Below are 24,504 nucleotides of genomic sequence, written 5' to 3'. Positions count from 1 at the left end.
TACTAATAAATTAGGAAATGCACTTGCTATTTAAAGCACTGCTGTAAACCTTTGTGTTTGAGAAATGCAATACTCAAAAGTGTAGCACAACCAATGTGTGCATGAAACCTATGATGCCTTTGACATTCGTCAGTGCGGCAAATAGTCACTGAGAAATGCCAAGGGCATCATAGCTTTCTTGTTTGAAACCTTGTATGCGAGTACATTACTGGTATCTTTGCAGTGAAAGGAAGTCGCATTATTATCAGACTTATGAGGGGAACTCATGTTTCTCTAGTTTAATATTTTCTTTTTTGTGCTCCTATATTCTTGACTTTTCCAAGAATAATGGGTGTTTGAAATAAGTACTCTATATTGCTCTTAAATTTTTCCTGCACAAGAGCCCACGTTAGGTTACATTTCTTGAACCCTTTGCAGTGCTGTAGATTATCAAAAGAAAGAAAAAAAATGCTGTAAGTTTGCATTTTAGCCTTCTGTATAACAAGTATGAACCTATCAATTACATACACAAGTACGAAACAACTACGAAAAACTGGGCATAAAGACATACATTATAATACCAGGAATCGATGGTAAGAATTCTAATAGAAAGGAACCATTAAAAACTCGGCACTAAAGACACATATTAATTATAATAACACAAGTATTTGCTAAGAATTTGAAGAGACAAATAGAATGTCTCTTCAAATCACTCCACCCCAACATTCATCCATGGTTCGATGAGTGACTACAGTTGGTGATGCTGTTTGGATAAGTTGCGGCGGAGGTGCAGCTGTGAAATAGGTGGAACATGTAGAGGGGCCACCAAAGGCTGCATGCTGGTTGCACAGCAGGTTGCCTTGATCTCCAGACTCACTCGACACTCATGCGTTGAGCCTGGTTATACGCCATTTGTAAAAAGGCCTTGCCCGAGTGTGTGGTACGGCTTTGGTCAAATTTCGAGGCAACCTGAAAAACATAGATCGATATCTATAAGCACCACAATATTCTTCACCATAGGGCAAACCTGAAGTTTACCATCGGCACATAGCAGATAATGAAAACAGACACAAGCCACCAGACTTCAGGTATAAAAATGTGCAAAAGTGTAAATGAGTGTGAAGAGCTGCTTATAGGATGGAATGTTTCATTTTGTCTTTTGTAGATCAATAATAGTATCTTAATATAAAGTCAAGTTTACTTTGCCCTCCCTAAAAAAACTTAAAATTATGGGGTTTTACTTGCAAAAAACACTTTCTGATCATGAGGCACGCCGTAGTGGAGGACTCCGGAAAGTTCGACCGCCTGGGGTTCTTTAATGTGCACCTAAATCTAAGTACACGGGTGTTTTCGCATTTCAACCCTATCGAAATGCAGCCGCCGTGGCCGGGGTTCGATCACACGACCTCGTGCTCAGCAGCCCAACACAGCCACTGAGCAACCACGGAGGGCATGGTCCTCCCTATTTTTGTAAGTAGGCTATTCCATGCGAGATGTACCAACCTGGCACACGACCACTTGAAACTTTTTTTGAAAAACTGGAGGCCCTTCAATATAGCGCAAATGTTAATTTCAAGAAATACTTAACTTAAAAAGTTTTTTTTTACTGGCGCAAGCACTAAGTGAGATTTTGTGTAATGCACCAATCTATGCATCATAAAAGGCATTGCAGAAAAATTGGTTCCTTCATTAAGGGGGCCAAATTTTTCAGGACAATAAAGAGAGGCCTTACACCAAAAATTGAACTGCTTATTAGCCACTGCTCAGTTTATTATGGGTCATTAAAAATGGACAAAATGGCCTATTAACTTTATTTTCATGAATATGGCTTACAGCAAAAGCTGCAAATTTATGTAATCCACATATTTAGGAGTTGTGCTGCATGCAAAAGCTGGTTTCAGGAACATAAATTATGCAGCAGTGCACAGAGATGAGGATGAACTAGCAAAAAAAGTCAGTTTTGGTGTGTTTATCGGCATACTTACTATTGAGGCAGTCCTAGTAAATTTATGCCCACTACCATGTATGAGTGTACACTGTATTGTTTTTAGATTGCTAAAGCTTTATCAGAGCAGTTTTTTGTTAAGCAAGAAAAAAAATTGTACAAGTGGTCTCCTACTGGTTTCAAAATTTGCAGCGCATTTCGTGTAATCCACATAGCCTTTTGGTGGCTAAGGCAAACTGCGTGGACTTGAGCATCCCTGCACAGATAGCAGGGAGTCTAAACTGCTTTGAAGTTAACTCTTTCATTGCTGAGTGGCTACAAGCCACTTCACTCAAAAAGTTGCCACTTAATCACATGTATTTACCTTAATCTTTCTGTCGGCTTCCAGCCTGCTTGGCATCATCACGAAGGCTGCCAACTCCCTAGTGGACGTAGTCAGGACACAGTGGTGGCAGGACGCAGTGGCAGGAGCCGCCAAAGGCTTCGAACTCTCTAGTGGACGTAGTCAGGACACAGTGGTGGTAGGATGCAAGGGCGGGAGCCACCAGAGTGTACCTGCAGCAAATTTGCACAAATGCTCTTAGTCCTAACATGTCACAATTTACAAGAAAAATTCAGCTGTCTGTGTAACATGGATACCAATACAAATAAATGTAAACAGTTAGGTCCTACAACACAACTAGAACATCGACAAAGAAGAAATGGTACTTATGCTTATGAGAATCCAAGCAATGAAAAAAAAAAGAATGTGCATCCGATTTGTGCATGGAAGCTCAGTGGAAACCCGAGCTCATACCGTCAAATGATCTGCTAGTCAACTGCAAGCCTCTTAAAATGTCACTGTATATTTTTTACACGCACTATGTTAAGCTGCATTAAAACAAGTTCAGCATCTCTAAATATAAGTAATCACGAAGCAATTCAATTAATGAATTCCAGTGGTCGATAATGCAACAAAGTGCATGCTCTGATGAAGCTGGCCAAACTGGGTAGTGACAAATAACAATGTGGTTCTCTACATCTTCTTTTTCTGGCTTTCGCTGTAGCATTAAAATACACAAGAAATTTCACATTCCTGACATTTAACCCTGCTAATTTTTATTCCATAATGCATAATACTTCAGCAAGAGCAATAATGCTGTCTTTTAATCATAAATAGTGATAGAACAAGAAATTTTACTGGAGCTAATGTTTTGACAAGAAAACTTATCTCCTTCTCTTTGTCGAAACATTGGCTCCAGCGATGCTCCTTGTTCTACGCCTCTTCATCATTTCAAGTCTCTGTCTTCCTGTGCACCTCTGTACTTTCAATGTTGTATCAATGAAATTGTAATAACGGAGAATTAGTAAATGTAGCTGATGAAGAACTTGGGCTTGTTGGTAGACAATGAGAGAGTAACTGCGCAACATAGAGATACGAACAAAGGAGGCTTATGTGTGCCGTCACCTCCAGCCATGTTTCTCCTTTGGACGATTACTCTATCTCGATGTAAAAGTATTACCCTTTGCACAATAATGCTGAAATGAATAAAGGCCAGGAAAGTGAACACAAAAATTACAACAAATAGCATCTTATGCTAATGAGATATGCGAAAGTGCCTGCTACGATCTGTCTCACCCATAACGTGCTGGATAAGATGGCGTCTTCTGGATGTTGGCATTTCTTGAATACCTAAAATAATGTACATTTCAAAATTACAAAAATACACAGAACAGCAGTAGCAGAGGAGATAACGCGTTGTTTAGTAAAAGAAAGTAAACTAATCTCTGATGCAGTGCAGGCGAAATTTCCTTTGTTAAATTAGTAGAATAATACACCACACTTCATTTCATTCAATGCTGTGAGCGTTTCTTGGTACAAGAAAGAAAGGTATTTCTGCATGAAAACAGTAAAATAATCATAGCCTTCTACTTTTACAAAATACGCGACAGTGACTAAGCCAACTACAGCAGTATATACTTAAAATTGTTATATGCACATTACAATAGCCAAGACAGGATAAACTTGGGTTTATATGCAGATCACCAGGAGGTACCACTTTGCAATCAATTCATTTCTGCTTGCCAAATATCTGCACTAACATAAGACTACAAATAAAAAGACCCTCTTTTTCATAAAACACCGGACTCAAAATAAAAAATCCAGTAGGAATACCACAACTTCTGTGCATAATACAGCCAGGTTTTGTACGCCTTGTAGGATTTACTATATAAAGGTTGCAGCAAATTCATGCTTTTAAATATTTACCACCATGAAAATAAAGATTACATAAAAAATAATAACATTATACATCGGCTTAGATTGTCAGCTAACGTGTTTTGTGTTTTCTACTTACAGCCAAATGCACATAAATTTTTTTCTGTTTCAGCGCTTTTAAAGCGCTGTGTCTGTTCGCTTGTGCATACAGCCGCTTTACCGCTCTTAAGATATCTGTGCTGCCACATCGCCTGACACTGCCATACAGCGTTGTAGCGCTTTTATTATTCGCGGTAATATACCTAAAGCGCTAGTAAATCTTCAGAATACACAAGCTGTCTTTTCGACTACCTGTCTTCGCCAGCGAAAGTCACACTGGTGCTAGTATTGTATCTACACTTCAAGTTACGCAGTACTTGATATTATACGGATTTTTCGATGCGACAGGCCACTCGTCACCGGAGTCGTTAAGAACGGTGTTTCTCCTGGCAGTACAGCTTTGCAATAATTTCAGATGCTCTCCTGAGGCTTCCGTCTGCCAGTAGTATTTTCGCATACATACGCGCACGCATGCCCAAGAAACGTCTGTGAACTGCCAAGAGAAACGTGGCGCAAAATGTAGCCATACCGGAAGGGCCGAGTCCGCGCCGTTTGTAAACTCGGAACAAAAGCTGATATGCTTACCTGAGAAGTTAAGAGAAATATGGCACAGGTCACAGGTCCCCGCTGGTAGTGGTTCGTATGCATCTGGTCGTCTCTGTCCGTTGCGATCTCCCATATCACAATGAAAGATGCAGTGCAAACCGAAAGACGAAATCGGCGATACGCTGCTGCTGGCGGCGGTCCCCTCGTCGCAATCACACAGCACGGACAGAAGCTCCCACCGTAACTTGCCGGAACGCTTGGTTGCAGTCGCCCCTAATGCAGCGATTTCAGAACCACTCAACGACAACGCACTCGCGCGTGATACAGCGCAACTTTAAAATGGCGTCATGCTATTGACGGCTTCGGCTTTGGATCATTTTGTATCTGCACAACTGAGCAAAACAGTTGCGCTAGTTTCGGTTTTGTTTCCTCGCGTTGAAATAAAAACTGTTTTGCTCACTGATAATTTTACGTCACTTAAGTAATGTTCACGAATGAAACAGCCATGAATTTAACACGCGTGTTGAAATGCCCGCTACGTTCACTTGGCAGAAGCAAAATTTGCCCGTCCGAGCGTGGTTACGTTTGAAATATCTATCGGGGGGCTGTCGGAGCAAGCTCGAAGTGTGAAGACGCGGCGTAATTGTCCTTAATTTGCTTAGCTATAACGGTGCGGCTGCCCTTTATTTCTGTCGAGTGCAGTTTGCTCTGATGTGAGGTAGAACTACAAAGCCGCCCATGTTACTGAATGATCTAGTGCACCTGAAGCTGCCGGAACTCCGGTATTTCCTCCACAAGTTCTTGCGACTGTGTGCCGTTGTCACCAAATGCGAGCGTAGTCATTTGGCGGAGATTTAGCAACACATTTTCTAGAACTATCGTTCACCGCTCTCTCACGGCATGGAGAAGCAGCGTGGTTGGTCCTTAGTGAAAATTTCTATTTATTGCGAATTTTGCGATAGCAATTATATGGACACAACCGTCGAAATATATCTGTCGGTGTTACCGTGAGCTTTCGTATAAAGTCAAGTGCGATAAGATCCTATCCCGCGCCGTTGGCTGTGCGCGTTAAAGGAAGTTTTTGAGGCTGAGCCGGGCTCGATGGGCGCCCCAAGTATCAATAGGAGGTCACGTGATAAAACGCGCGCAAGCCGGGAGAGGGATGCGCTAGTTTAGCGCGCTTCTCCTCCTCTAGCCGTTTCTCTAGCCCGGTCTTGCGCCACCCTCGCTCTGTTTTGGTGATAATTTCCGATGGACGCAAAGCTGGGGGGAGGGGGGGGGGCGCTCAGATAACGCAATTTTGCGGAGACGCTTTGACGGAAGAGGCAGCAGAAGCGTTCGGTCCGCTCTGTTCGCGCCCTTCGTCACGCCAACGCTGTGACAGCGAGTGTTCGCCGTCATTGAGTGAGATCTGTTGTTTGCACGTACGCGCGTGAGCCAGTGCTTCCTAATTTAAGGAGTAAGCGAATGTTTACTGCAGTTTATTCAGCCGATGAAACAACGAACCTTGGTTCGAGCAATAGTTCGTGCAGTGGTTCATGCAGCATTGGGGCGAAACTGCTGTATTTTTGTTTTTATACTTCTAGGGGGTTCCAAAGCAGTGTTGCGTACGCTAATATTTGTTTGTGGCCGCGGAACGCAACGCACTGCGGTAGCCCAGTGGCTTTGGTGTTGCGCTGCTGAGCTCGACGCGACGGGTCCAACCACAACCGCGGCAGTTACATTCCAACGGGGGCAGAATGCGAAAACGCGCGTAACCGTGCATTCCGTACACGTTAAATAACCCGAGCTGCTAAAAATGAATCTGCAGCTTTCCATTACCGTGCGCCTCATAACAAAATATTGATTTTGGAACTTAAATCTTCAAAATTTAGTTTAAGTCGCGGAATTACATTTACAATCGACACTGTTGACTGCACCTACTGAACTTATCTCTTTGCTGTGCTCTCTTTAGTAGCCAATACTTTTTTTTAGATTTACTTAAGGTCAGAATCCAGTGTGACAAATCCAAGTTTTCCTTATCATGGGAATCCAGCTATCGCTTAAGCGTGTGAGGTATCAACAAACATGGTCAAGGAAAATCAATATATAGAGTTCGAAGTAATTGCAGAACATGACAAGGATGAAAGAATGATACACGGCATTACAACCAGGACAGGAACCCGAGGGCCTGCCTAAAACAGAAGAGTTTATCTGGTATTTCTTCTCCTGCATTAAAATCTTTCTCTCGCCAGACTCATCTCGAATATCAGAGGAATGGCGATCTTCCATGACTCTTAGCGTGCTATTGAGAGTCAAACGACCCATGCGGGAATGTTGACTCTTCTTTCTGAGTCTACTCGCGCAAAAGTGGGTCTTCGGAAGAAAAAAGAGAGTCAAGTTGCCGTGACTCACTTTTTACTCTCTTTTTTCTTAGAGTGAAGGACATGTGACATCTACATCTGGGACCCGAATGGTTACAGTAGAAACACCTCGAGCAATTGTCCGGCGGCACGTGGACCAGGTACGTCGTCGGCCTGCAGAAACACTGTCACCCTACACTGCGGAAGGAGCGCGCCCGGACGGAGCTACGTTCAGGCCAAAGGAATCCGCGCAACAGCTCGATGGGAGACTGGAAGCATCTGCTTTGGCGCCTGCTGTTGGGGATCACCATGCAGTAGTGCCAAGCGATCCCGCTCAAGTCCTACGACGGTCGACCAGGACGAGGAGACCAGTTGACCGATTTTAGTAGGAATAAGTGTTGTATCAGCCGCTGTGTCATAGTGCGGGCTACGCAGTGCGCAAGCATGAAGTTTTCTAACTCGCTATGTCCCCTTTCCATTCTCTTTCTCTCCTGGATTACTAGATAACCACCCTGCTGTTGACAATAAACGCTGCTTTTTACCTGTCTCGTTCCCAGGCGTGTACGTACGTTCCGTTCCTGCCGTGGCCAAACGGCCACGGCTATGTTACACAACCTTAGTAGCATTTCTGGAGGGAAGCATAGACAGAGAACTGACAAGAGATTTAGAAGGTGTAGTATATAACGTATACAGATATGTAGATGCCTACGTGATTTTAGGTTGTCATGTTGACAATGGGTGCTTTCAGAAATAGGGTAGTAGAAGCTTTTAATTCTCTGGGCAATGGCTTGACATTTACTTCAGAAGTGCCGGTAGATAATAAGCTACAGTTTCTTTATGGCAAGTTAGAATTTATACAGGAACATGCGTGTTGGACACTCTCGCCTCGAACTGGGGAACCGCAAATGAACTATGCCTCAAACCACTCCAGTCTTGTGAAGAATGGTATAGTCATTTTGTGTTTCTGGTCAGCGTTGTTGAAGTCTTGTCACCACACTGTAAATATTGCGTTTCTTGAGCAAGTTGATCGGTTCAGACAGGCTGGCTACCCGCTCGCCGTGATGCTGGCGTCATGCGCTAGAATAATGAAACAACTTAAACAGGATTAATGATACAGGATTAATGATATTGTTAAAAACCTGTCAGTACGTGTAAGGTTATATGCGGACGACTGCGTGCTGTATGAGAAAATAAGTTCGACTGATGATCAAATTAGGCTGAATAATGATTTTGCAAAGATAATTTCTTGGTGTGAGAAGCGGCAAATGTCAATTAACTTTGAAAAAACCGTATTTATGAGAATAACGTTTAAAAAGATCCCTCTTCTATATTACTACACTGCTAATAATAATTTTCTTCATGAAGTCACAGAATATAAGTATCTAGGTCTAGGGATCTCTGATAATCTTTCTTGGACCAGGCATGTCGACTATGTTTCAGCAGACGCTCTCCGAAAGCTTATTTTCTTACGACGCTCGCTGAAGCTAGCAACCCCTGGTACATGCCTCCTTGCCTACAACACTATTATTAAACCAATCTTAGAATATGCAGTAATTATTTGGGACCATTTTACAAAGGTAAACATAAATAAACTTGAAAGAATCCAAAAGAAAGCAGTAAGGTTTATATATAACACTTACGGGCGAGCATCAGTCAGTGACCTCCTCAGAAAAAGTGGTTTACCCTCTATTCCTAACAGAAATCGCATATGTCACTTAAAGTTTTTCTATCAATTATTTAATTATAATTTCAAAGTTGACACCTCCAATATCCTTATCTATTCCTCGGGGTACCAAACTAGAAATCGCCATTCTCTTTCTATAACACCATTAAATCCGCCAGTTAATTGTTTTAAGTATTCCTTTTTTCCAAGAACCATCTCTGATTGGAATAACCTCACGGATGATGTTGTCAGACAGACATCATTACATTCATTTGAAGAGCATTTGAATTGATTGTTATTAATTGACCTTGTCGCTGTATTCTCTTGTTCAATTTCTATGAGCAATTTTATTCTCTTTGTGTCTGTAATTCTGTATCTTAACACAATGTTTCCCACCTGCTATGATCTTGTGTACAAGATCGCAATATTCATAAATAAAAAAACGATGAACAACCATGCAAAAACAATAAAAGGCCGAAAGATTTAGCTTCCAAGGTTTCAGTGATTCCGTATGTGCATGGCCATTCACACAGGCCCTTACAGGTGGCTGCGAGTTACGAAGTAAAAGTAGTGTTTTCGGTAAAAAACGAAACAGGTAGTGTGTGTTCTAGAGTAAAAAAATAAGTATGAAAGTAAGGATGATGCAAAGAAATAATGTAGTGTTAAATATCCGCGTAAGAACCATTTTCTTGATTCCACGAAGAAAGTTGTGTATAAGATTCCTATGGCGTGTGGTCATGTGTACGTAGGGCAGACTGCGAGATGCATTAACACGAGACTAAGGGAACACTTGTCTAATCTGAAAGGTCGCCCTTGTACGCGTTTGACAATGCGTTGTAAGGAATATGATTGCTCACCTTGCCTTAGAAGCACCAACATCTTGGTTTAGGCAGAGAAATCAAACCACCGGAGCAATTGTGGAAGCTCACTGGATTGCAATACAAAAGAAAATATGCATGAACCATCCTTCTGTTTCCTTGTTGGGTAAAGGGAATCCACTTGTGTCCTATATCTGTCGTATTTTTATCGTAAGTGCTTGTTTTATGTGCCTTGCTCTTTTCATTTCGACCGGGTGGCGTTGCTCTGCGGCTATTTATCACAATTGTGATAAAATGACAACACTTAAGTGGTGTTATTTGCGCTATAGGCGTGCTCTGTTGCGTAGATCGCACAGATCTATGGGTCTTTAAGCAGGTGTTTCTTCGAAAATAAAACCACCGGTTAAAAGCGTTCTTCCTTGTGTTGCTTCTTGTCTTCGTCCCTGTTTGTTTACGCCGAAATAGTCCTTTAACTTCGCTGACTTGCGATACTTTGTGTATCGTCTCTTAGTCGGTTCATGACGCCTGCGGTTTTTGGTGAGTATATTTTCCGCTTGTGGCCTCGCTGCGGTAGTGCAGAACCTGTAAAAGCAAATACATCATCAGAACATGTTCTCAGGGTAGTTGGCTAATTCTCGCCGCCGTTGCACGTTGTGTCAAAGAACACTGCACACAGAACAAGCGCTCCGCCATGTCTAAGCTTGAATGTCATGTTCTACTGTAAAGAGAATTCCCTTCGCAACACATGCGCGTCATATCACATCGCTTCACTTTTATGAAAACACATGAAAAGTCCGTTCATTATCAAATTTCTAGTGCACCTGACAAAAAATGAAACTGCCTTCTCAAATAGTAGTTTTATCCATGCATATTCATTCTTATTACTTGTGGTTGCATGATGTGAAATAGGAATACGCGCCCAAAATTTAATAAGCAAGGTTTCAAGTTATGGTCCTGCTATATAATCGTGCAACATGTTAGGCATTGCTGGTTTCTCGATAGCTGGCTGAGAATACTAGGCATCAGTTTTTGGCACCAGTTTTCTTGATCGATGTACCTTTTTAATTTATCTTGTTAAGTATTAGCCAGTTGAGCGTTGTATTTATTTTGCTTGACTTTTCAGCAAAGTACTCATAAGGGCAAAACAAACATTTATTAGTTTAAAGGGGCTAAGCAACTTAACATTGTAATTTCTGCTCCGGAAGAATTTCTCCTACAACGCGCCAAATCACTTAGGTATAACACGGCAGAGTGTGGCAAGAACGGTCATTTCCATATCGTATGCTGTAGCAATAATCGTGGCACGACTTTTTACGAACCTGAATTGGCTGATTGTCATCGATAATTGCCGTCTGAGCGTGAGCTAGCACCAATCGGCCAAGTAGCTTCAGTTCTTTACAATACCGCAGAAAAATACACCGCGCCAAACCAAAAAAGATATTCACTTCAAAATAAGCGCAGAAACTCTTTCGTTTCGTTCCACAGCTTTTCATGAGTAGAGCGCTTGTTTGCTCATAACGACTGCAGAAAAAGTATGCCTACCTCTGGTCCGCTGGGAAACGGAAAAATTTGGCCCTCGTGTTGCTCCCCGAGTTGCCACTTCAAACAGTCGCGGAGCAAGCCTTTTATCATTGATTCAGTGTTTATTTATTTATTTATTTATTTGTACATACTACAGCCCCATAGGAAGGCTATTGCAGGTGTCAATCAAAACAGCAGTCAACAAAAATAGATTGAAATCAACAATGACTCTTACAAAATTTGTATGACACTCAAGGAACTGCAAAATCGCTTTCATAGATTCCTAAGAGCAGCCAAAAAGTGAAATGCGTACAAATAAAATATCATCATCATCAATATTATTATCATCATCTTCATCCGCCTGTTTTATGTTCACTGCAGGACGAAGGCCTCTTCGAGCGATCTCCAATTCCCCTGTCCTGCGCCAACAGATTCCAACTAGCACTCGCGGATTACCTGATTTCATCGCTCCACCTAGTCTTCTGTCACCATCGATTGCGTTTTCCTTCTCTTGGTAGCCGTTCTGTAACCCTAATGGTCCAACCGGCGCAATAAATTATCTGCCCAGCTCCATTTTTTTTCTCCTGATGACAATTACAATATCGTCTCTGATCCAAACCGCTCTCTTTCTGTCTGTTAACATTATGCCTAGCATTCTTTGTTCCATCGCCCTTTGCGTGGTCCTCAACTTGTTCTCAAGCTTGTTTGTCAGTCTCCAAGTCTCTGCCCCGCATGTCAGCACTGGTAAAATGTACTGGTCGTACACCTTCCTTTTCAATGATAATGGTAAGCTTCCAGTCAGGAGTTGGCAATGTCTGCCGTATGCGATCCAACCCATTTTTATTTATCTGTGAATTTCCTTATGACCAGGGTTCCCTGTGATAAATTGACCAATGTAAACGTACTTCTTCACAGATTCTAGAGGCAAACTGGCGATCGTGAACTCTTGTTCCTTTGCCCGGCTATTTATCATATTCTTTGTCTTCTTCATATTCATCTTCAATCCCAGTCTTACACTCTCTCTCTTAAGGTCCTCAGTCATTTGTCGTAACTCGTCTGCATTGTTGCTGAATTGAACAATATCATCGGCAAACCGAAGGTTTCTGAGATATTCGCCGTCAATCTTTACTCCTATTTTAATAGCTTGAATACTTCTAAGCACGCAGTGAATAGCATTAGAGAGATTGTGTCTCTCTGTCTGATCTCTTTCATTATAGGTATCTTACTGCTTTTCTGGTGTAGACTTAAGGTAGCTGTGGAACTAGTAGTAGAGCTACTTACAAAAACGTTCTGTACTCCTTAAGTTCGTAATGCCGCTATGACTGTTGGCATCTCTACTGAACCCAATGCCTTTTCGTAATCTATGAAAGCCATATAGAGAGGCTTAACATATTTGGCGGATTACTCGATAACCCGATTAATGACATCGATTGGATCCATTGTAGAGTATCCCTCCCTGAAGCCCGACTGTTCCGTCGATTGACTAGAGTCCATTGTTGCCCTTATTCTATTGGAGATAATTTGCGTAAATATTTTACATATTACGGAGAGTAAGCTAATGGGCCTATAATGTTTAAATTCTTTAACGTCTTCCTATGTGTGGATTAGTATAATGTTTGCATTTTTTCAGTTCTTTTAGGACCCTTGCAGTCGTTGGACACTTCGTTTAAAGACAGGCCCGATTTCCAAGCATTGTCTGCTCCATTTTAAATAAATCGGCTGTTATTCCGTCTTCTCCAGCCGCACTTTCTCGTTTCATGTCTTGCAAGGCCCTTCTCACCTCATCGCGACTTATAAAAGGAGTTCCTGTATCCGGTTCATAACTGTTTCTAATTGAGGTATCCTGACTCCTCTGGGTACCGTACAGGTCAGTATCGAATTCTTTCGTTGCTTTTACCATATCTTCGAGAATGCTGGTGATATTATCCTGCTTATCTTTCAGTGCATACATCTTGGTTTGTCCTATGCCAAGTTTCTTTCTGACTGGTGTCAGGCTGCTTCCATTCTTTACGGCTTCTTGAGTCTTCGTCACGTTATAGTATCGAATATCTCGTATTTTCTCCTTGTTGATCAGTTTGGGCAGTTCCGCGAATTCTATCCTATCTCTTGAGTGAGGCGTTTTCATTTTTTCGCGTTTCTTTATTAGGCCCTTTGTTACTTGGGAGAGCTTGCCAACTGGTTGCCTTGGTGCCTTGCATCCCACTTCACTTGCTGCCTCTGAAGCCAACCTTCTTACGGTTTCATTCATTAGCTCCCTATCATCATCATCTCTCTGTTCTAAGGCTGCATATTTGTTTGCTAGTACCAGCCTGAATTTGTCTGCTTTTACCCAGTAGGTTACCTGTTTCTTCTTGACCAATTTTACTCTTTCTCTCTTCAAATTGAGGTGGTATCCTAGCCCTCACTAAACTATGATCACTGCACTTTTTGCTACCTAGCCCTTCTACATCCTGCATTATACTGGTATCAGCAAAAAGTAACAAGTCAATTTCATTTCTTGTTTCACCACTACGGCTTTTCGAGGTCCAGTTTCTTTTGCTATGCTTCTTGAAAACGGTGTTCATTATTCGAAGCTTATTCCTTTCTGCGAATTCTACCACCATCCCTCCTCTAGCGTTCCCAGAATCGACGCCGGAGTTGCCAATTGCTTGTTCATCGGCAAGCTTTTTCCCCAATTTGCATTGAAGTCGCCCATTACTACAGTACGCTGACTTTGCACATTTCTCATCGCTAATTCACCATCTTCATTTCATAAAACTGATCTACTTCCTCATCATCGTGGCTATATTGACTAGCTGATGTACAAGTCAATTTGCACGCACATACAATACATTTACACGAAGGCCAACGGTGGCAATTATGGCGACGCTATATCAATCGGGGCCACGTCATCTTCTTTCTCCTCAGTGCAGCCACACTATGGCGGCTGTTCCGTAGCATCACCCCCGGCATTATAAGCACCATGCCGGTGCTTATTCTACACATCCGCGGCGAAAGTTTTGTGGTATGGCTTTAGTCTCACCACGTGAACGATGCCACTTGCAGCCAACGATGACGCTGACAGGTTGGCGGGGATGACTCCATGCGTGACATCGGTCAATTGTCGCACCACGCGGTGCGGGCCAGTGTAGCGCGACAGCAGCTTTTCCGAAAAGGCCCACACGTCGAATGAGGGACGAGAGAAGCACCAGAGAACCCGGAGTAAATAGTACGTCGTGATGGTGGCAATCATAGAGTCGTCTCTGATGCTCCTGCGAGGCCTTGAGACGGGTGCGGGTGAGCTGCGCGCGTGGTCGGCGTGTGTGATCGCGTCGCGGGCTTATTCAGCGGCGGAACGTGTGGCCGAGGGCAACAAAGTGTCTGAGGGCAACAAAGTGTCTATGGGCAACGCGGATTCTCGGCCGTATAGGAGACAGAAGGGTGAATAGCCGGCGGTGTCCTGACGCGAAGAACTATACGCGAACGTCACATATGGTAAGTGAAGATCCAAGTCTTGGTGGTCGGTCACGACGTACTTGGATAGCATGTATGTGATGGTCCGGTTGAGGCGCTCCGTGAGGCCGTTGGCCTGTGGATGGTAGGACGTGCTGAACTTGTGCTTAGTCGAGCTGGAACGGAGGATGTCCTCGACGACTGCCGACAGAAAGCTGCGGCCATGGACTGTGCGTTATTGGCACGGAGCACCATGCCCTAAAATGATGTCATAGAGCAGAAAGTCAGCAACGTCAGTAGCACAACTTGTCGGGAGAGCTCTGGTGATTGCGTACCGCGTAGCATAGTCAGTAGCGACGGCAACCCATTTATTTTCGGAGCCCGAGAGAGGAAACGGTCCAAGAAGGTCCAGACCAACACGGAAAAATGGTTGCGGTGGGATGTCGATCTGCTGGAGACATCCAGCTGGAGGTGTGGAGGGCTTCTTCCGGCGCTGACAGGGCTCACAAGCGGCAACGTAGTGCCGCATGGGGCGGGCGACACCCAGCCAAAAAATTCGACGGCGTAGACGGTCGGATGTGCGCGAGACGCCCAAGTGTCCAGCGACGGGAGTGTCGTGAAGTTCTTGGAGGACAGTCGAACGCAGGTGTGAGGGAATTACGAGCAGAAGGTCATGGCCGTGCGGATCGAGATTGCGGCGGTATAGCGTCCCCTCCTTAAGGAGATACATCCGGAGAGAGAAGTCGCCAGGCATTGACTCCAGCTGGTCGATGAGGGCTCGTAATGAAGGATCGCGGCGTTGCTCGTGGCCGATTTCAAGCAACTGGGACACAGAGAAAACGCAAGCGATGGTGTCCGCATCAGCCGGGTCGTCGACGGGGTAGCGGGACAAACAATCGGCATCCTGGTGCAAGCGTCCCGTCTTGTATGCCACGGAGAAGGTATATTCTTGCAAGCGTAACGCCCAGCGAGCGAGTCGTCCCGTGGGGTCCTAGAGCGAGGATAGCCAGCAGAGCGCGTGGTGATCAGTGATGACACAGAAGGGGCGTCCGTACAAGTATGGGCGAAACTTGGCAGCAGCCCACACAAGAGTGAGGCACTCGCGCTCTGTGATTGAATAATTGCGCCCGGCGGGTGATAGAAGTCGGCTGACATAGGCTGTAACGCGATCATGTCCACGCTGGCGTTGTGCTAACACTGCTCCTATGCCGTGACCACTGGCATCAGTTCGAACTTCTGTTGAGGCCGACGGGTCAAAATGGGCCAGAATTGGAGGCGTCGTAAGGAGAGTAGTGAGCTGCGAAAATGATGCGGCATGGTTAGGTCCCCAAGAAAATAGGGCGTCCTTCTTCAAGAGGTCGGTAAGGGGATGGCCGATGGTCGCAAAATCCTTCACAAAGCATCGGAAATAAGAGCACAGCCCTACCAAACTACGTACGTCCTTGGTAAACTTCGGAACAGGGAAGTTCGTAACGGCGTGAATTTTGTCCGGTTCAGGCCGCACGCCTCTGGCATCCACGAGGTGTCCAAGGACGGTGATTTGGCGGCGAGCGAAGTGACATTTTGATGAGTTCAACTGGAGACAGCGAGGCGGAACACGTCAAGAATCGCTGAAAGACGGCCTAGATGCGTGTCAAATGTGGGGAAAAAAACGAACAGAGACCATTTATAGAGACCGAAAGGCATCACCTTGAACTGATAAAGGCCGTCAGGGGTAATAAATGCAGTCTTCTCTCGTTCCATGTCGTCGACGGATATCTGCCATTAGCCGGACCGTAAGTGGATAGAAGAAAAATATGTGGCGCCGTACAGGCAGTCGAGAGCGTCATAGATTCGTGGCAGAGGGTACACGTCCTTTTTTGTGATTTTGTTCAGGTGGCGATAATCTAAGCACAAACGCCACGTGCCATCCTTCTTTTTGACAACTATGACAGGAGAAGCCCAGGGACTACAAGAAGGCTCGATAATGTCCTTCGCAAGCATCTTTTTGACTTCGTGTTGGATGACAGTTCGTTCGGACGCAGAAACACGATATGGACGTTGGTGAATAGGGTTCGCATCGTCAGTGTTTAAGTGATGGGTCACGACGGACGTTTGACCTAAGGGTCGATTGCCAAAGTCAAAAATGTCGTGATAGCCTTCAAAAACGTGGCAAAGATCTTCAGCTTGAACAGGTGTGAAGTCAGAGCAAACCATCTTCTCAATGCCGACGTCAGTACCGTGCGATGACATCACGGTATGGGCTGAGCTGTGACGATCTTCCACTGTGAATGGCTCGATCTCACCATCCTGCAAAGCGCTAATTATAGCCAATGAAATCCCCTGAGGCAGAACTTGCGCGGTTAGCGCGAAATTGACAAGGGGAAGGCATGTGCGGTTACCAGTAATTGTCAGCACAGTGTGTGGCACGGTAACACCATGTGTAAGTATAACTGCTGGAATTGGTGCGACCACGTAATTACCGTCAGGTACAGCTGACGAGGACAAGTCGACGTGTGTCACAGATTGAGGCGGTAGGCGAATAAAATCCATGCAGCACAAACGGCTTGGAGGCGGGTCCACATGGTCGGCAAGAAGAGGCAAGTCAAGGCGAAGTGAGCCGGCGGAACAGTCAATGACAGCAGAATGATTGGCAAGGAAATCCAGACCGAGAATGAGTTCGTGAGGGCAATGCTCGATTACGGTGAAGAGAACGATGGTTTGTCACTCAGCAGTGGTGAGGCGGGCAGAGCACATGCCAACAATAGCGACAGTCCCTCCGTCGGCGACTCGTACAACTCGGTCCGGGGCAGGCGCCAGAACTTTCTTGAGCCGACGGCGAAACGCAGCACTCATAATGGACACATGCGCCCCGGTGTCAATCAACGCGCACAGAGGAACATTGTCAACGAGAACTTGTTCATGGATAAAGTAAAGCGAGGATTTCGTGCCCATTTCTTCATTGCAGCTTCACCTCCAGAAGCTGCACTGTCTAGTTTTCCGGTCGGGGGTGCGGCGAGTAGGTCGGAGAAGGAGCACGGTGTGACGGGGGCGAACGAGATTGACGACGGCAGGGAGAAGGTGAGCGGGTCTAGCGGGGTCCTGTCAAAGGTGTCGCAGGGTCAGATGATGGAGCGGGCATAGAAGGGGCGAAGGGAAAGCATGCGCTAGAGGGGCGAATGTGGTAATCAGGAGAATAGCGCACCGGAGAAGTCCAGCGGCTGCGGCAGTGGCGAGTGACATGTCCCATGCGTCGGCAGTTAAAACAGATCGGCTTGTCGTCCACGGTTCACCATTCGGAGGGGTTGCGCTGTCCATAAGAGGAGTAAGAAGGGCACGGTGGGGACATGCGTGGCGAAAGAGCTTCCGAGCCTAAGGAATGAATGGATTGCAGGCCAACATTGTACAACTCTTGACGGACCTAGATCAAGGAGATTGTCACCGGAGAATGATCAGGTTGCGGGAATGAAGGGGCCGGCGGTTGTGCCGCTTCGACCTCACAATGAATGATGCGGGTCAAGTTGTCACATCGCGACGGCTGGTGGAAGAGGTCGTCACAGGATGACGTAGCAGCTGTGTTGGGAAGTCGCGTGATGTGCTGGGATACCCGGCGGCTTTTAGCATGCTCAAGACGGCGGCACTCCTTGAGGATCCTATCGATGCTGGTGACGTTTGTGAACACCATTAAATTGAAGGCGTCGTCAGCTATGCCTTTGAGGACGTGATTAACCTGATTGTCCTCAGACATGGTCGGGTTAGCCTAGGCACAAAGGGCCAAGACGTCGAGAATGTAGGAAACGTAGGACTCGGTCGACGTCTGTGCACGTGTGGCAATGGCTTTCTTGGCATTGACTTGGCGACCAAAGGGATTGCCAAAAAGGTCGCGGAGCTTCTCTTTGAAGAGGTCCCAGCTGGAGATCTCCTCTTCGTGAGTCTGAAATTATGCAAATGGAGCTTCGTCGAGGTAGAAAAGAACGTTCGCAAGCATAATAGTCGAATCCCACCTGTGACTGGTGCTGACACGTTCGTACAAGCGGAGCCAGTCGTCAACGTCAGGGCTGCCGACTCCATTGAAAACACCAGGATCCCGGGGGGGGGGGGGGGGAACGGTGACGTAGGTCGGGGCTGCAGGCGGAGACGGTTGCGTAGATGAAGTGCCGCCAGCAGGAGCCGAAGTTGCACTGTCGCCATTGCGACCACTGCGAAGCTCCATGACGGTTACGGGGAACGTCCACCTCCACCTATATAATGTTACGTGTAGCCGATGTACAATCTATTTACAATATATTTACACGTAGGCCAACGGGGGCAAAGATGGCAACACTATATCAAGCGGGGCCACGTCGTCTTCTTTCTCCTCAGTGCAGCCACACTGTGGCGGCTGTTCCGTAGCAATTAGTTGGACCGTAGGCTTGTACTACCTTTAATCCATACCTCTCATTAGGTTTCATTGCGACTACAGCTACCCTCTTGTTAATGCTGTACAATTCGTCAATGTTGCCAGCTATGTCTTTATGGACTAGAAATCCTACCCCGTATTGCTTCTCACCTAGGCGACATCTATAGAAGAGGATATGTCCGTTATTCAGCAGTATATATGCCTCAGCAGTTCTAATCTGCTAAGGCCGATGATACCCTAAGCAATGTCTGACAATTCCTGAAACAGTCCTGCTAGGCTAGCCTCACTCGAGAGGGTTCGGGTGTTAAACGTTGCAGGCGTCAGTTTCCATTAGTTGCCTGTCCGGACCCAGAGATTCTTAGCACCCTCTGCTGCGTTACAGCTCTGACTGCCGCCTTGTCCGGTGCTCCGCAGCTGCTGGGGACTGAGGACCGTTGGGTAATTGAGTGAGCCATTTGGGTGGGGGAGGCGAATTCTGCACCAGGGAAGCCAATTCCTGATCAGGTGAGGGAGTGTCTTGTTGAAGATTTGTGGCCCTTCCTAATTTGGTTGTACCTGGATTAGAATAGCCTCACTCATTCTCGGTATATTTTGCCGGTGACAGGCGTCACTCCAAGCCTGCATCCTGACGAATTGAAGCATGCTTTCACTTCGCAACCATTTTATCACTTATCCAACATTGACCATCCTTACAAAGTAAAAAGCATCACTTGTAAAGCCAATGACGATATTGTTGTGTGGTGTGAATATTCCGACTTTCGTATAATAGTTTCGAATATTACGCTATTCAATATTTGCTTTGAGAAGAGTGTAATATTTGTGCTTTTCGAAGTGTTGGCAAACTCATGGTACGAATATTGTTTACTCTCGAATGCAGACAACGTCCCATTTTCTCAACGCCAGATTTTTAGGACATGCCAGGTAATTTGGATGCCTTCGCAGCACCACCATATGGTACCACATAGAGTCAACGTATTAGAACATCTGAGTTGAGTTGAGTAGAGTTGAGCTGAGTTGAGTTGAGTTGAGTAGAACATCTGAAATTTCGTATTTCAGAACACGTTGCCGTCCGATTTTCCTGATATTTGCCATGACCGCCGCTCTGTAACCGCATTGGTCGAAGCCACCAGTGAGGCGTTTTTGATTATCTCGGCACCTCGAACAGGTGCTCTCGAACGTCTATCCACTGGCAGCCGTATAGCCACCACCACATCAACGCTAGGCCTAGTAACTTCGAGGTTCGCTACCAAGCTTCTTGCTGTTCGGTGCCTTGTTTTTCACTGAAACAATCTGCTGCTGTTAGCAATGGCGCCGAGACCACCTTTACAATCCTCGCCAAAGGCTTCGAAGCTCGGAAAACACGACGTCGCATAATGCCGGTTCCCGAAAGTAAGCTTCTCCTCAAAAGTGCAGTGTTACACGGTGAAGCATACGCCCATTATTGCAGTGAAGCATACCAAGAGTGGGAAGGGTCACCTGTCACTTGACAGAGTATGTATTCCTTAATTATACATGCGTATCTTATAACATCCTATAACGTGCCTTCAGAGCAGACTTTTTCGCGTGACAGCCATTTTCTTTTTTCGCGTGGTGGGTTGCTGCGACATTTGGTGGTGACTACATCCTCTGTTGTTTGCTAATTGGGGATATAAATGGATAGTGGTTATAACGAACTAATGTTTATAATGAAGAAATTACGACCACGTTCAACTTCGTTATAATGAGGTTTTGCTGTATTCACACAATCCCACCTTTCTCATTCTTTTCTACCTCGTACATCGACAAAGTGGAATGGCCTTCCGCTTGACGTACGATTAATACCGGGTTACGACTCATTTCATTCATCTCAAATGCGATATCTTCACATTGATCACTGACCTTTTTCGTTTTTTTAGTTCTTCAAACAGTTATCAGGTTGGCAATGTGTTGAGTTTTTTATGTATGTAGCTCCGCTTGCTGTTGCTTGAGCTACTGCACAGCATTGTTGCTTATCACCATTTGTTCTCTTTATTAATAGCTCAGTTGAACAAGTATCTGGCTCTTTATTTTTCTCTTGTGATTGGCTTTCTGTACAGTCGACTCTCGTTACAACGGACGTGAATAATCTGACAAAAACGTCTGCTTTATCCGAGGTCCGTAATATCCGAAACGCCTCACTTCCCAAACCTTCGTCGCGAGGTCTAACAGCTTTATTGCAAAGAGTGAGTTACGAGGTGTGACAAAAAAACGGCACTGGTCCTATAACTTATTGCACTTACCAAATCAGTTCTCTACGACATTATCACCTACAAAGTAGTCCCCTTCAGCATTCACTCACTTCTGCATTCGGTGCTGCCATTGCTGGCAACAGTTCTGGAACGAGGTTTTCGGAAGGCCCTTGAGAAGATTCCCCGTTTTTGCCTGAACCTCTTCAACTGAGGTAAAATGGGTTCCCGTTAAGCGAGATTTAACTTTAGGAAGTAAAACAAAGTCGCAGGGAGCCAAATCAGGTGAATAAGGAGGATGCCCTATCACAGTAGTGTTTTTGCTGGTCAGAAACTGCTTGACAGATAGGGCCGTGTGAGAGGGTGCATTGTCCTGGTGCAACATCCATCCATCACTCCACAGCTGTGACCTTTTTTTCCTAATTTTTTCACGAAGTCTTTTTAGTACTTCAATGTAGTAGTGTTGATTAGCAGTCTGACCACTGGGAGCCCACTCAATCAGTACAACTTGATTAATGTCGAAAAAGACAATTAACATTGCCTTGAATTTTGATTTTGACGTGCGTGCTTTTTGGGGTCTTGGGGATCCTGGAGACTTCCACTGCATTGAAGGGCGCTTATTTTCTGAGTCATAGGTAAAAATACATGTCTCATCACATGTTACAGCAGATTCCAACAAATTTGGCTCGTTTGCAATGCGTTCTAAGATGTCCACACACACGTCTTTACTGCACTGTTTTTGGTCAACGGACAGAAATTTTGGAACAACCTTCGCACTTCCTCATGTGTAACTCGTCCGTTAAAATGCGTCGTACAGCTTCCCTATCCAAGTGAACCAACTCCGCCACTGCACGAATACTCAAACTTCGGTCACCAGTGAGCACATCACGAACTTTGGGAATGTTTTGGTCTGTAATCGCTTACCTTGGGCGCCGAGCACGTTCATCATCTTCCACACTGTCCCTTCGCCCTGAAAACCGCTTATGCCATTCAAACACACGTTCACGAGACAAAGTTACATCTCAAGAAGCCTCGGTTAGTATTTGTAATGTTTCCGTGGCTGATTTCTTAAGTCTCACAAGAAACTTGATGTTGATTCGCTGTTCGGTTTTTACATCACACATTTTGCCGGCAGAATGCAGCTGCACGTGTTCACTCAATGACACAGCGCTCCCAAATGGCGTGATCGGTTTCGTCGAAACTGGACGCGCGAATAGAGGAGGTGTATGGGATTACGTCAGCAAAACAGTTGTTGCCAAATCCACTCTTTTTTCAAGCTACACACTTAGTCTTGTTTCTTTTGTGTCACACCTCGTACGTAAGTCGAAAGTAAAAATCAAGCAAAAAAGTCGCAGTTTGGCCTTAAACGCAAAGCATCCAGTGCGGTAGCAAATTAAGCAAACACAGCGACAGGAGCAAGCGAATGGACCTTCGTGCTGCTCTCTAAACGTCCAACGCATAGCGCATACGAAGCAATCGGCACTGGGCGCATTCTGCCCCCATTGCAGATGACATTGAAGATGAGGCCCACGCGGGTGCACACTTTCTCCACATCGCAGATCGCTTGCAAGATATGGTGCCCGCGCCGTAAGCAGCAGCCGCCGGACTAGAACCACCCTCTCTCTCGCCTCCTCTCCCCTACCCCAAATGAAGATGGTGCGTTTCCGTCCCGCCTTTCTCCTTCGCGCGATATTAAGCCGCGATTGTTTGCTGACCCTCGTAAGTCAGTTGTCAGCCCATGTCGACACGGCAAAAGTATATTTTATGTGCTCGATTTTAAAAAAAAAATGCTCCTAATTTTGTGTGCTATAGTCCGTTGTAGCGCAGTCTGTTAGAAGAAAGCTTCGTTGCATTAGTAGGTAGAACAAGCTAAGGCTCGAGTATTGTCCGTTATCTCCGAACGTCTGTCGTACGCGGGTCCATTGTGAAGAGCGTAAGCCCCCTGTAGAGCATTTCATTTCATTAGTCTTCATTGTGCTTGTTAATTCTTTATATGTTGCGTAGCACTCTCCTCTGTAATGCGCATGCGCTTGAGGGTAATTAAATGAAATGAAATGGTGCCACGCCACCTAATCACATACGTTCTTTGCACACGTGGCAGATTAACTCTAAGACGTGGCACACAGCTGTGCATGCGCTCAGCCACAAAGACAGCAGCTATGCGCAGCCATGGCTGCACTTGAAACTGAAACGCATTCCAACCTACCCCCCCCCCTCTCTCTCTCTTCTCACGCACACCTGATCGCTTTGCCGCGAGCTTGCTGCCCTCCCTTCTTTCCCTTTGCTCGTGCAGGAGGACAGCACTCATCGATCCACAATCCTTCTGATCTCGCCCTTGCATGCTGTCACTCGCACCTAAAGCACATAGTGCGCACGAAGCACGACAAGACATTATGTCCCTCGCACTTTACATGGAACGTGATGTTGCTCTGTTTAAGTAGTCGCTCTTGTCACGTGGTGCGTAATTTTAGGGGTGCCACTTGTAATTTAACCATTTGACCATCTACGACCACAGAAGTTTTCGTTTATTGTCTTGGTATTCCTTCGCAGCAGCAGTGAAATTTTGTTATATCTGTATTGTGTATAAGCACACTTCGTTATATATTGAGGTTCTAAATACAGTGTTCTACAGACAAGAAGAACACTTCATTACATCGAGAATTTCTTTATATCGAAGTTCGTTATATAAAAGTTTAACTTTATTGTTAAAACCTGGTATCTTTACAGGTGGGTTCAACTGTACCATTGTTTCTAAAAGGGGATGTTAGCTGGGCCCATGCTGATCCAAAGCGGGTTACATAACAAACCGCAGATGGCATTACCCAAGAAATTGAAGGGTTTCGAGAAAATTCCGGGATACCAAGGGCTTTGAAAACATACCTTTAATTCTCACGGGTCTCAAGGACCTGTGGCCTCGCTGATGTTGGCAGAACAGACTACAAAGCGCGACTGGAATTTTTTTGGGTGCTGGGTGTTTTTCTGGGTGTTAGGCTGTTGAAGTTACCACACAAGACCACCACAATAGCTCCATTGCCCAGCTGGTGGCAGGTGTAGCCAGAGTCCCAGTAGTACTTGGAGGTATCGCCATTGACAAGCGCATTGCGGCTGCTGCTCACCCCTTCCACCACGTACGCCGAGCGTGCCACGATGGCCACATTTTCATGGGGAACTACCAGGCCCTACTCCAGGTCAGGGAAGGGCTGCTCATCCTCGCTAGTTTCCAAGGCAACGTGTTTGCATTCCAGGGACACCGCATAGAAGACTCGGTTCACCGTGTTGTGTGCGCCCTGCATCGCATTGACAGCAGTGTCAAATGTTGGTGCCATGCTAGTTTCTTAGTTCAAATTGTTGGAGTATTCTTCGACAACCTTATTTTCATT

At 45.4% G+C, this 24,504-nt stretch overlaps 1 long non-coding RNA gene across 1 annotated transcript; it reads right to left on the bottom strand.

Annotated features, from left to right (window-relative positions):
- Positions 1-2,293: 2,293 nt before the first annotated feature.
- On the bottom strand, positions 2,294-5,646 carry LOC139050121 (uncharacterized). Its single transcript, XR_011508798.1, has 3 exons — positions 4,806-5,646; positions 3,543-3,596; positions 2,294-2,479 (listed from the first exon to the last, which is right to left on the bottom strand). It is a non-coding gene; the product is annotated as an uncharacterized lncRNA (long non-coding RNA).
- Positions 5,647-24,504: the final 18,858 nt, after the last annotated feature.

Source organism: Dermacentor albipictus, chromosome 9, assembly GCF_038994185.2.
Source record: "Dermacentor albipictus isolate Rhodes 1998 colony chromosome 9, USDA_Dalb.pri_finalv2, whole genome shotgun sequence".
Taxonomy (NCBI): domain Eukaryota; kingdom Metazoa; phylum Arthropoda; class Arachnida; order Ixodida; family Ixodidae; genus Dermacentor; species Dermacentor albipictus.
Note: the sequence above shows the minus strand (reverse complement) of the source record. Positions and strands in the feature narration are given on the sequence as shown.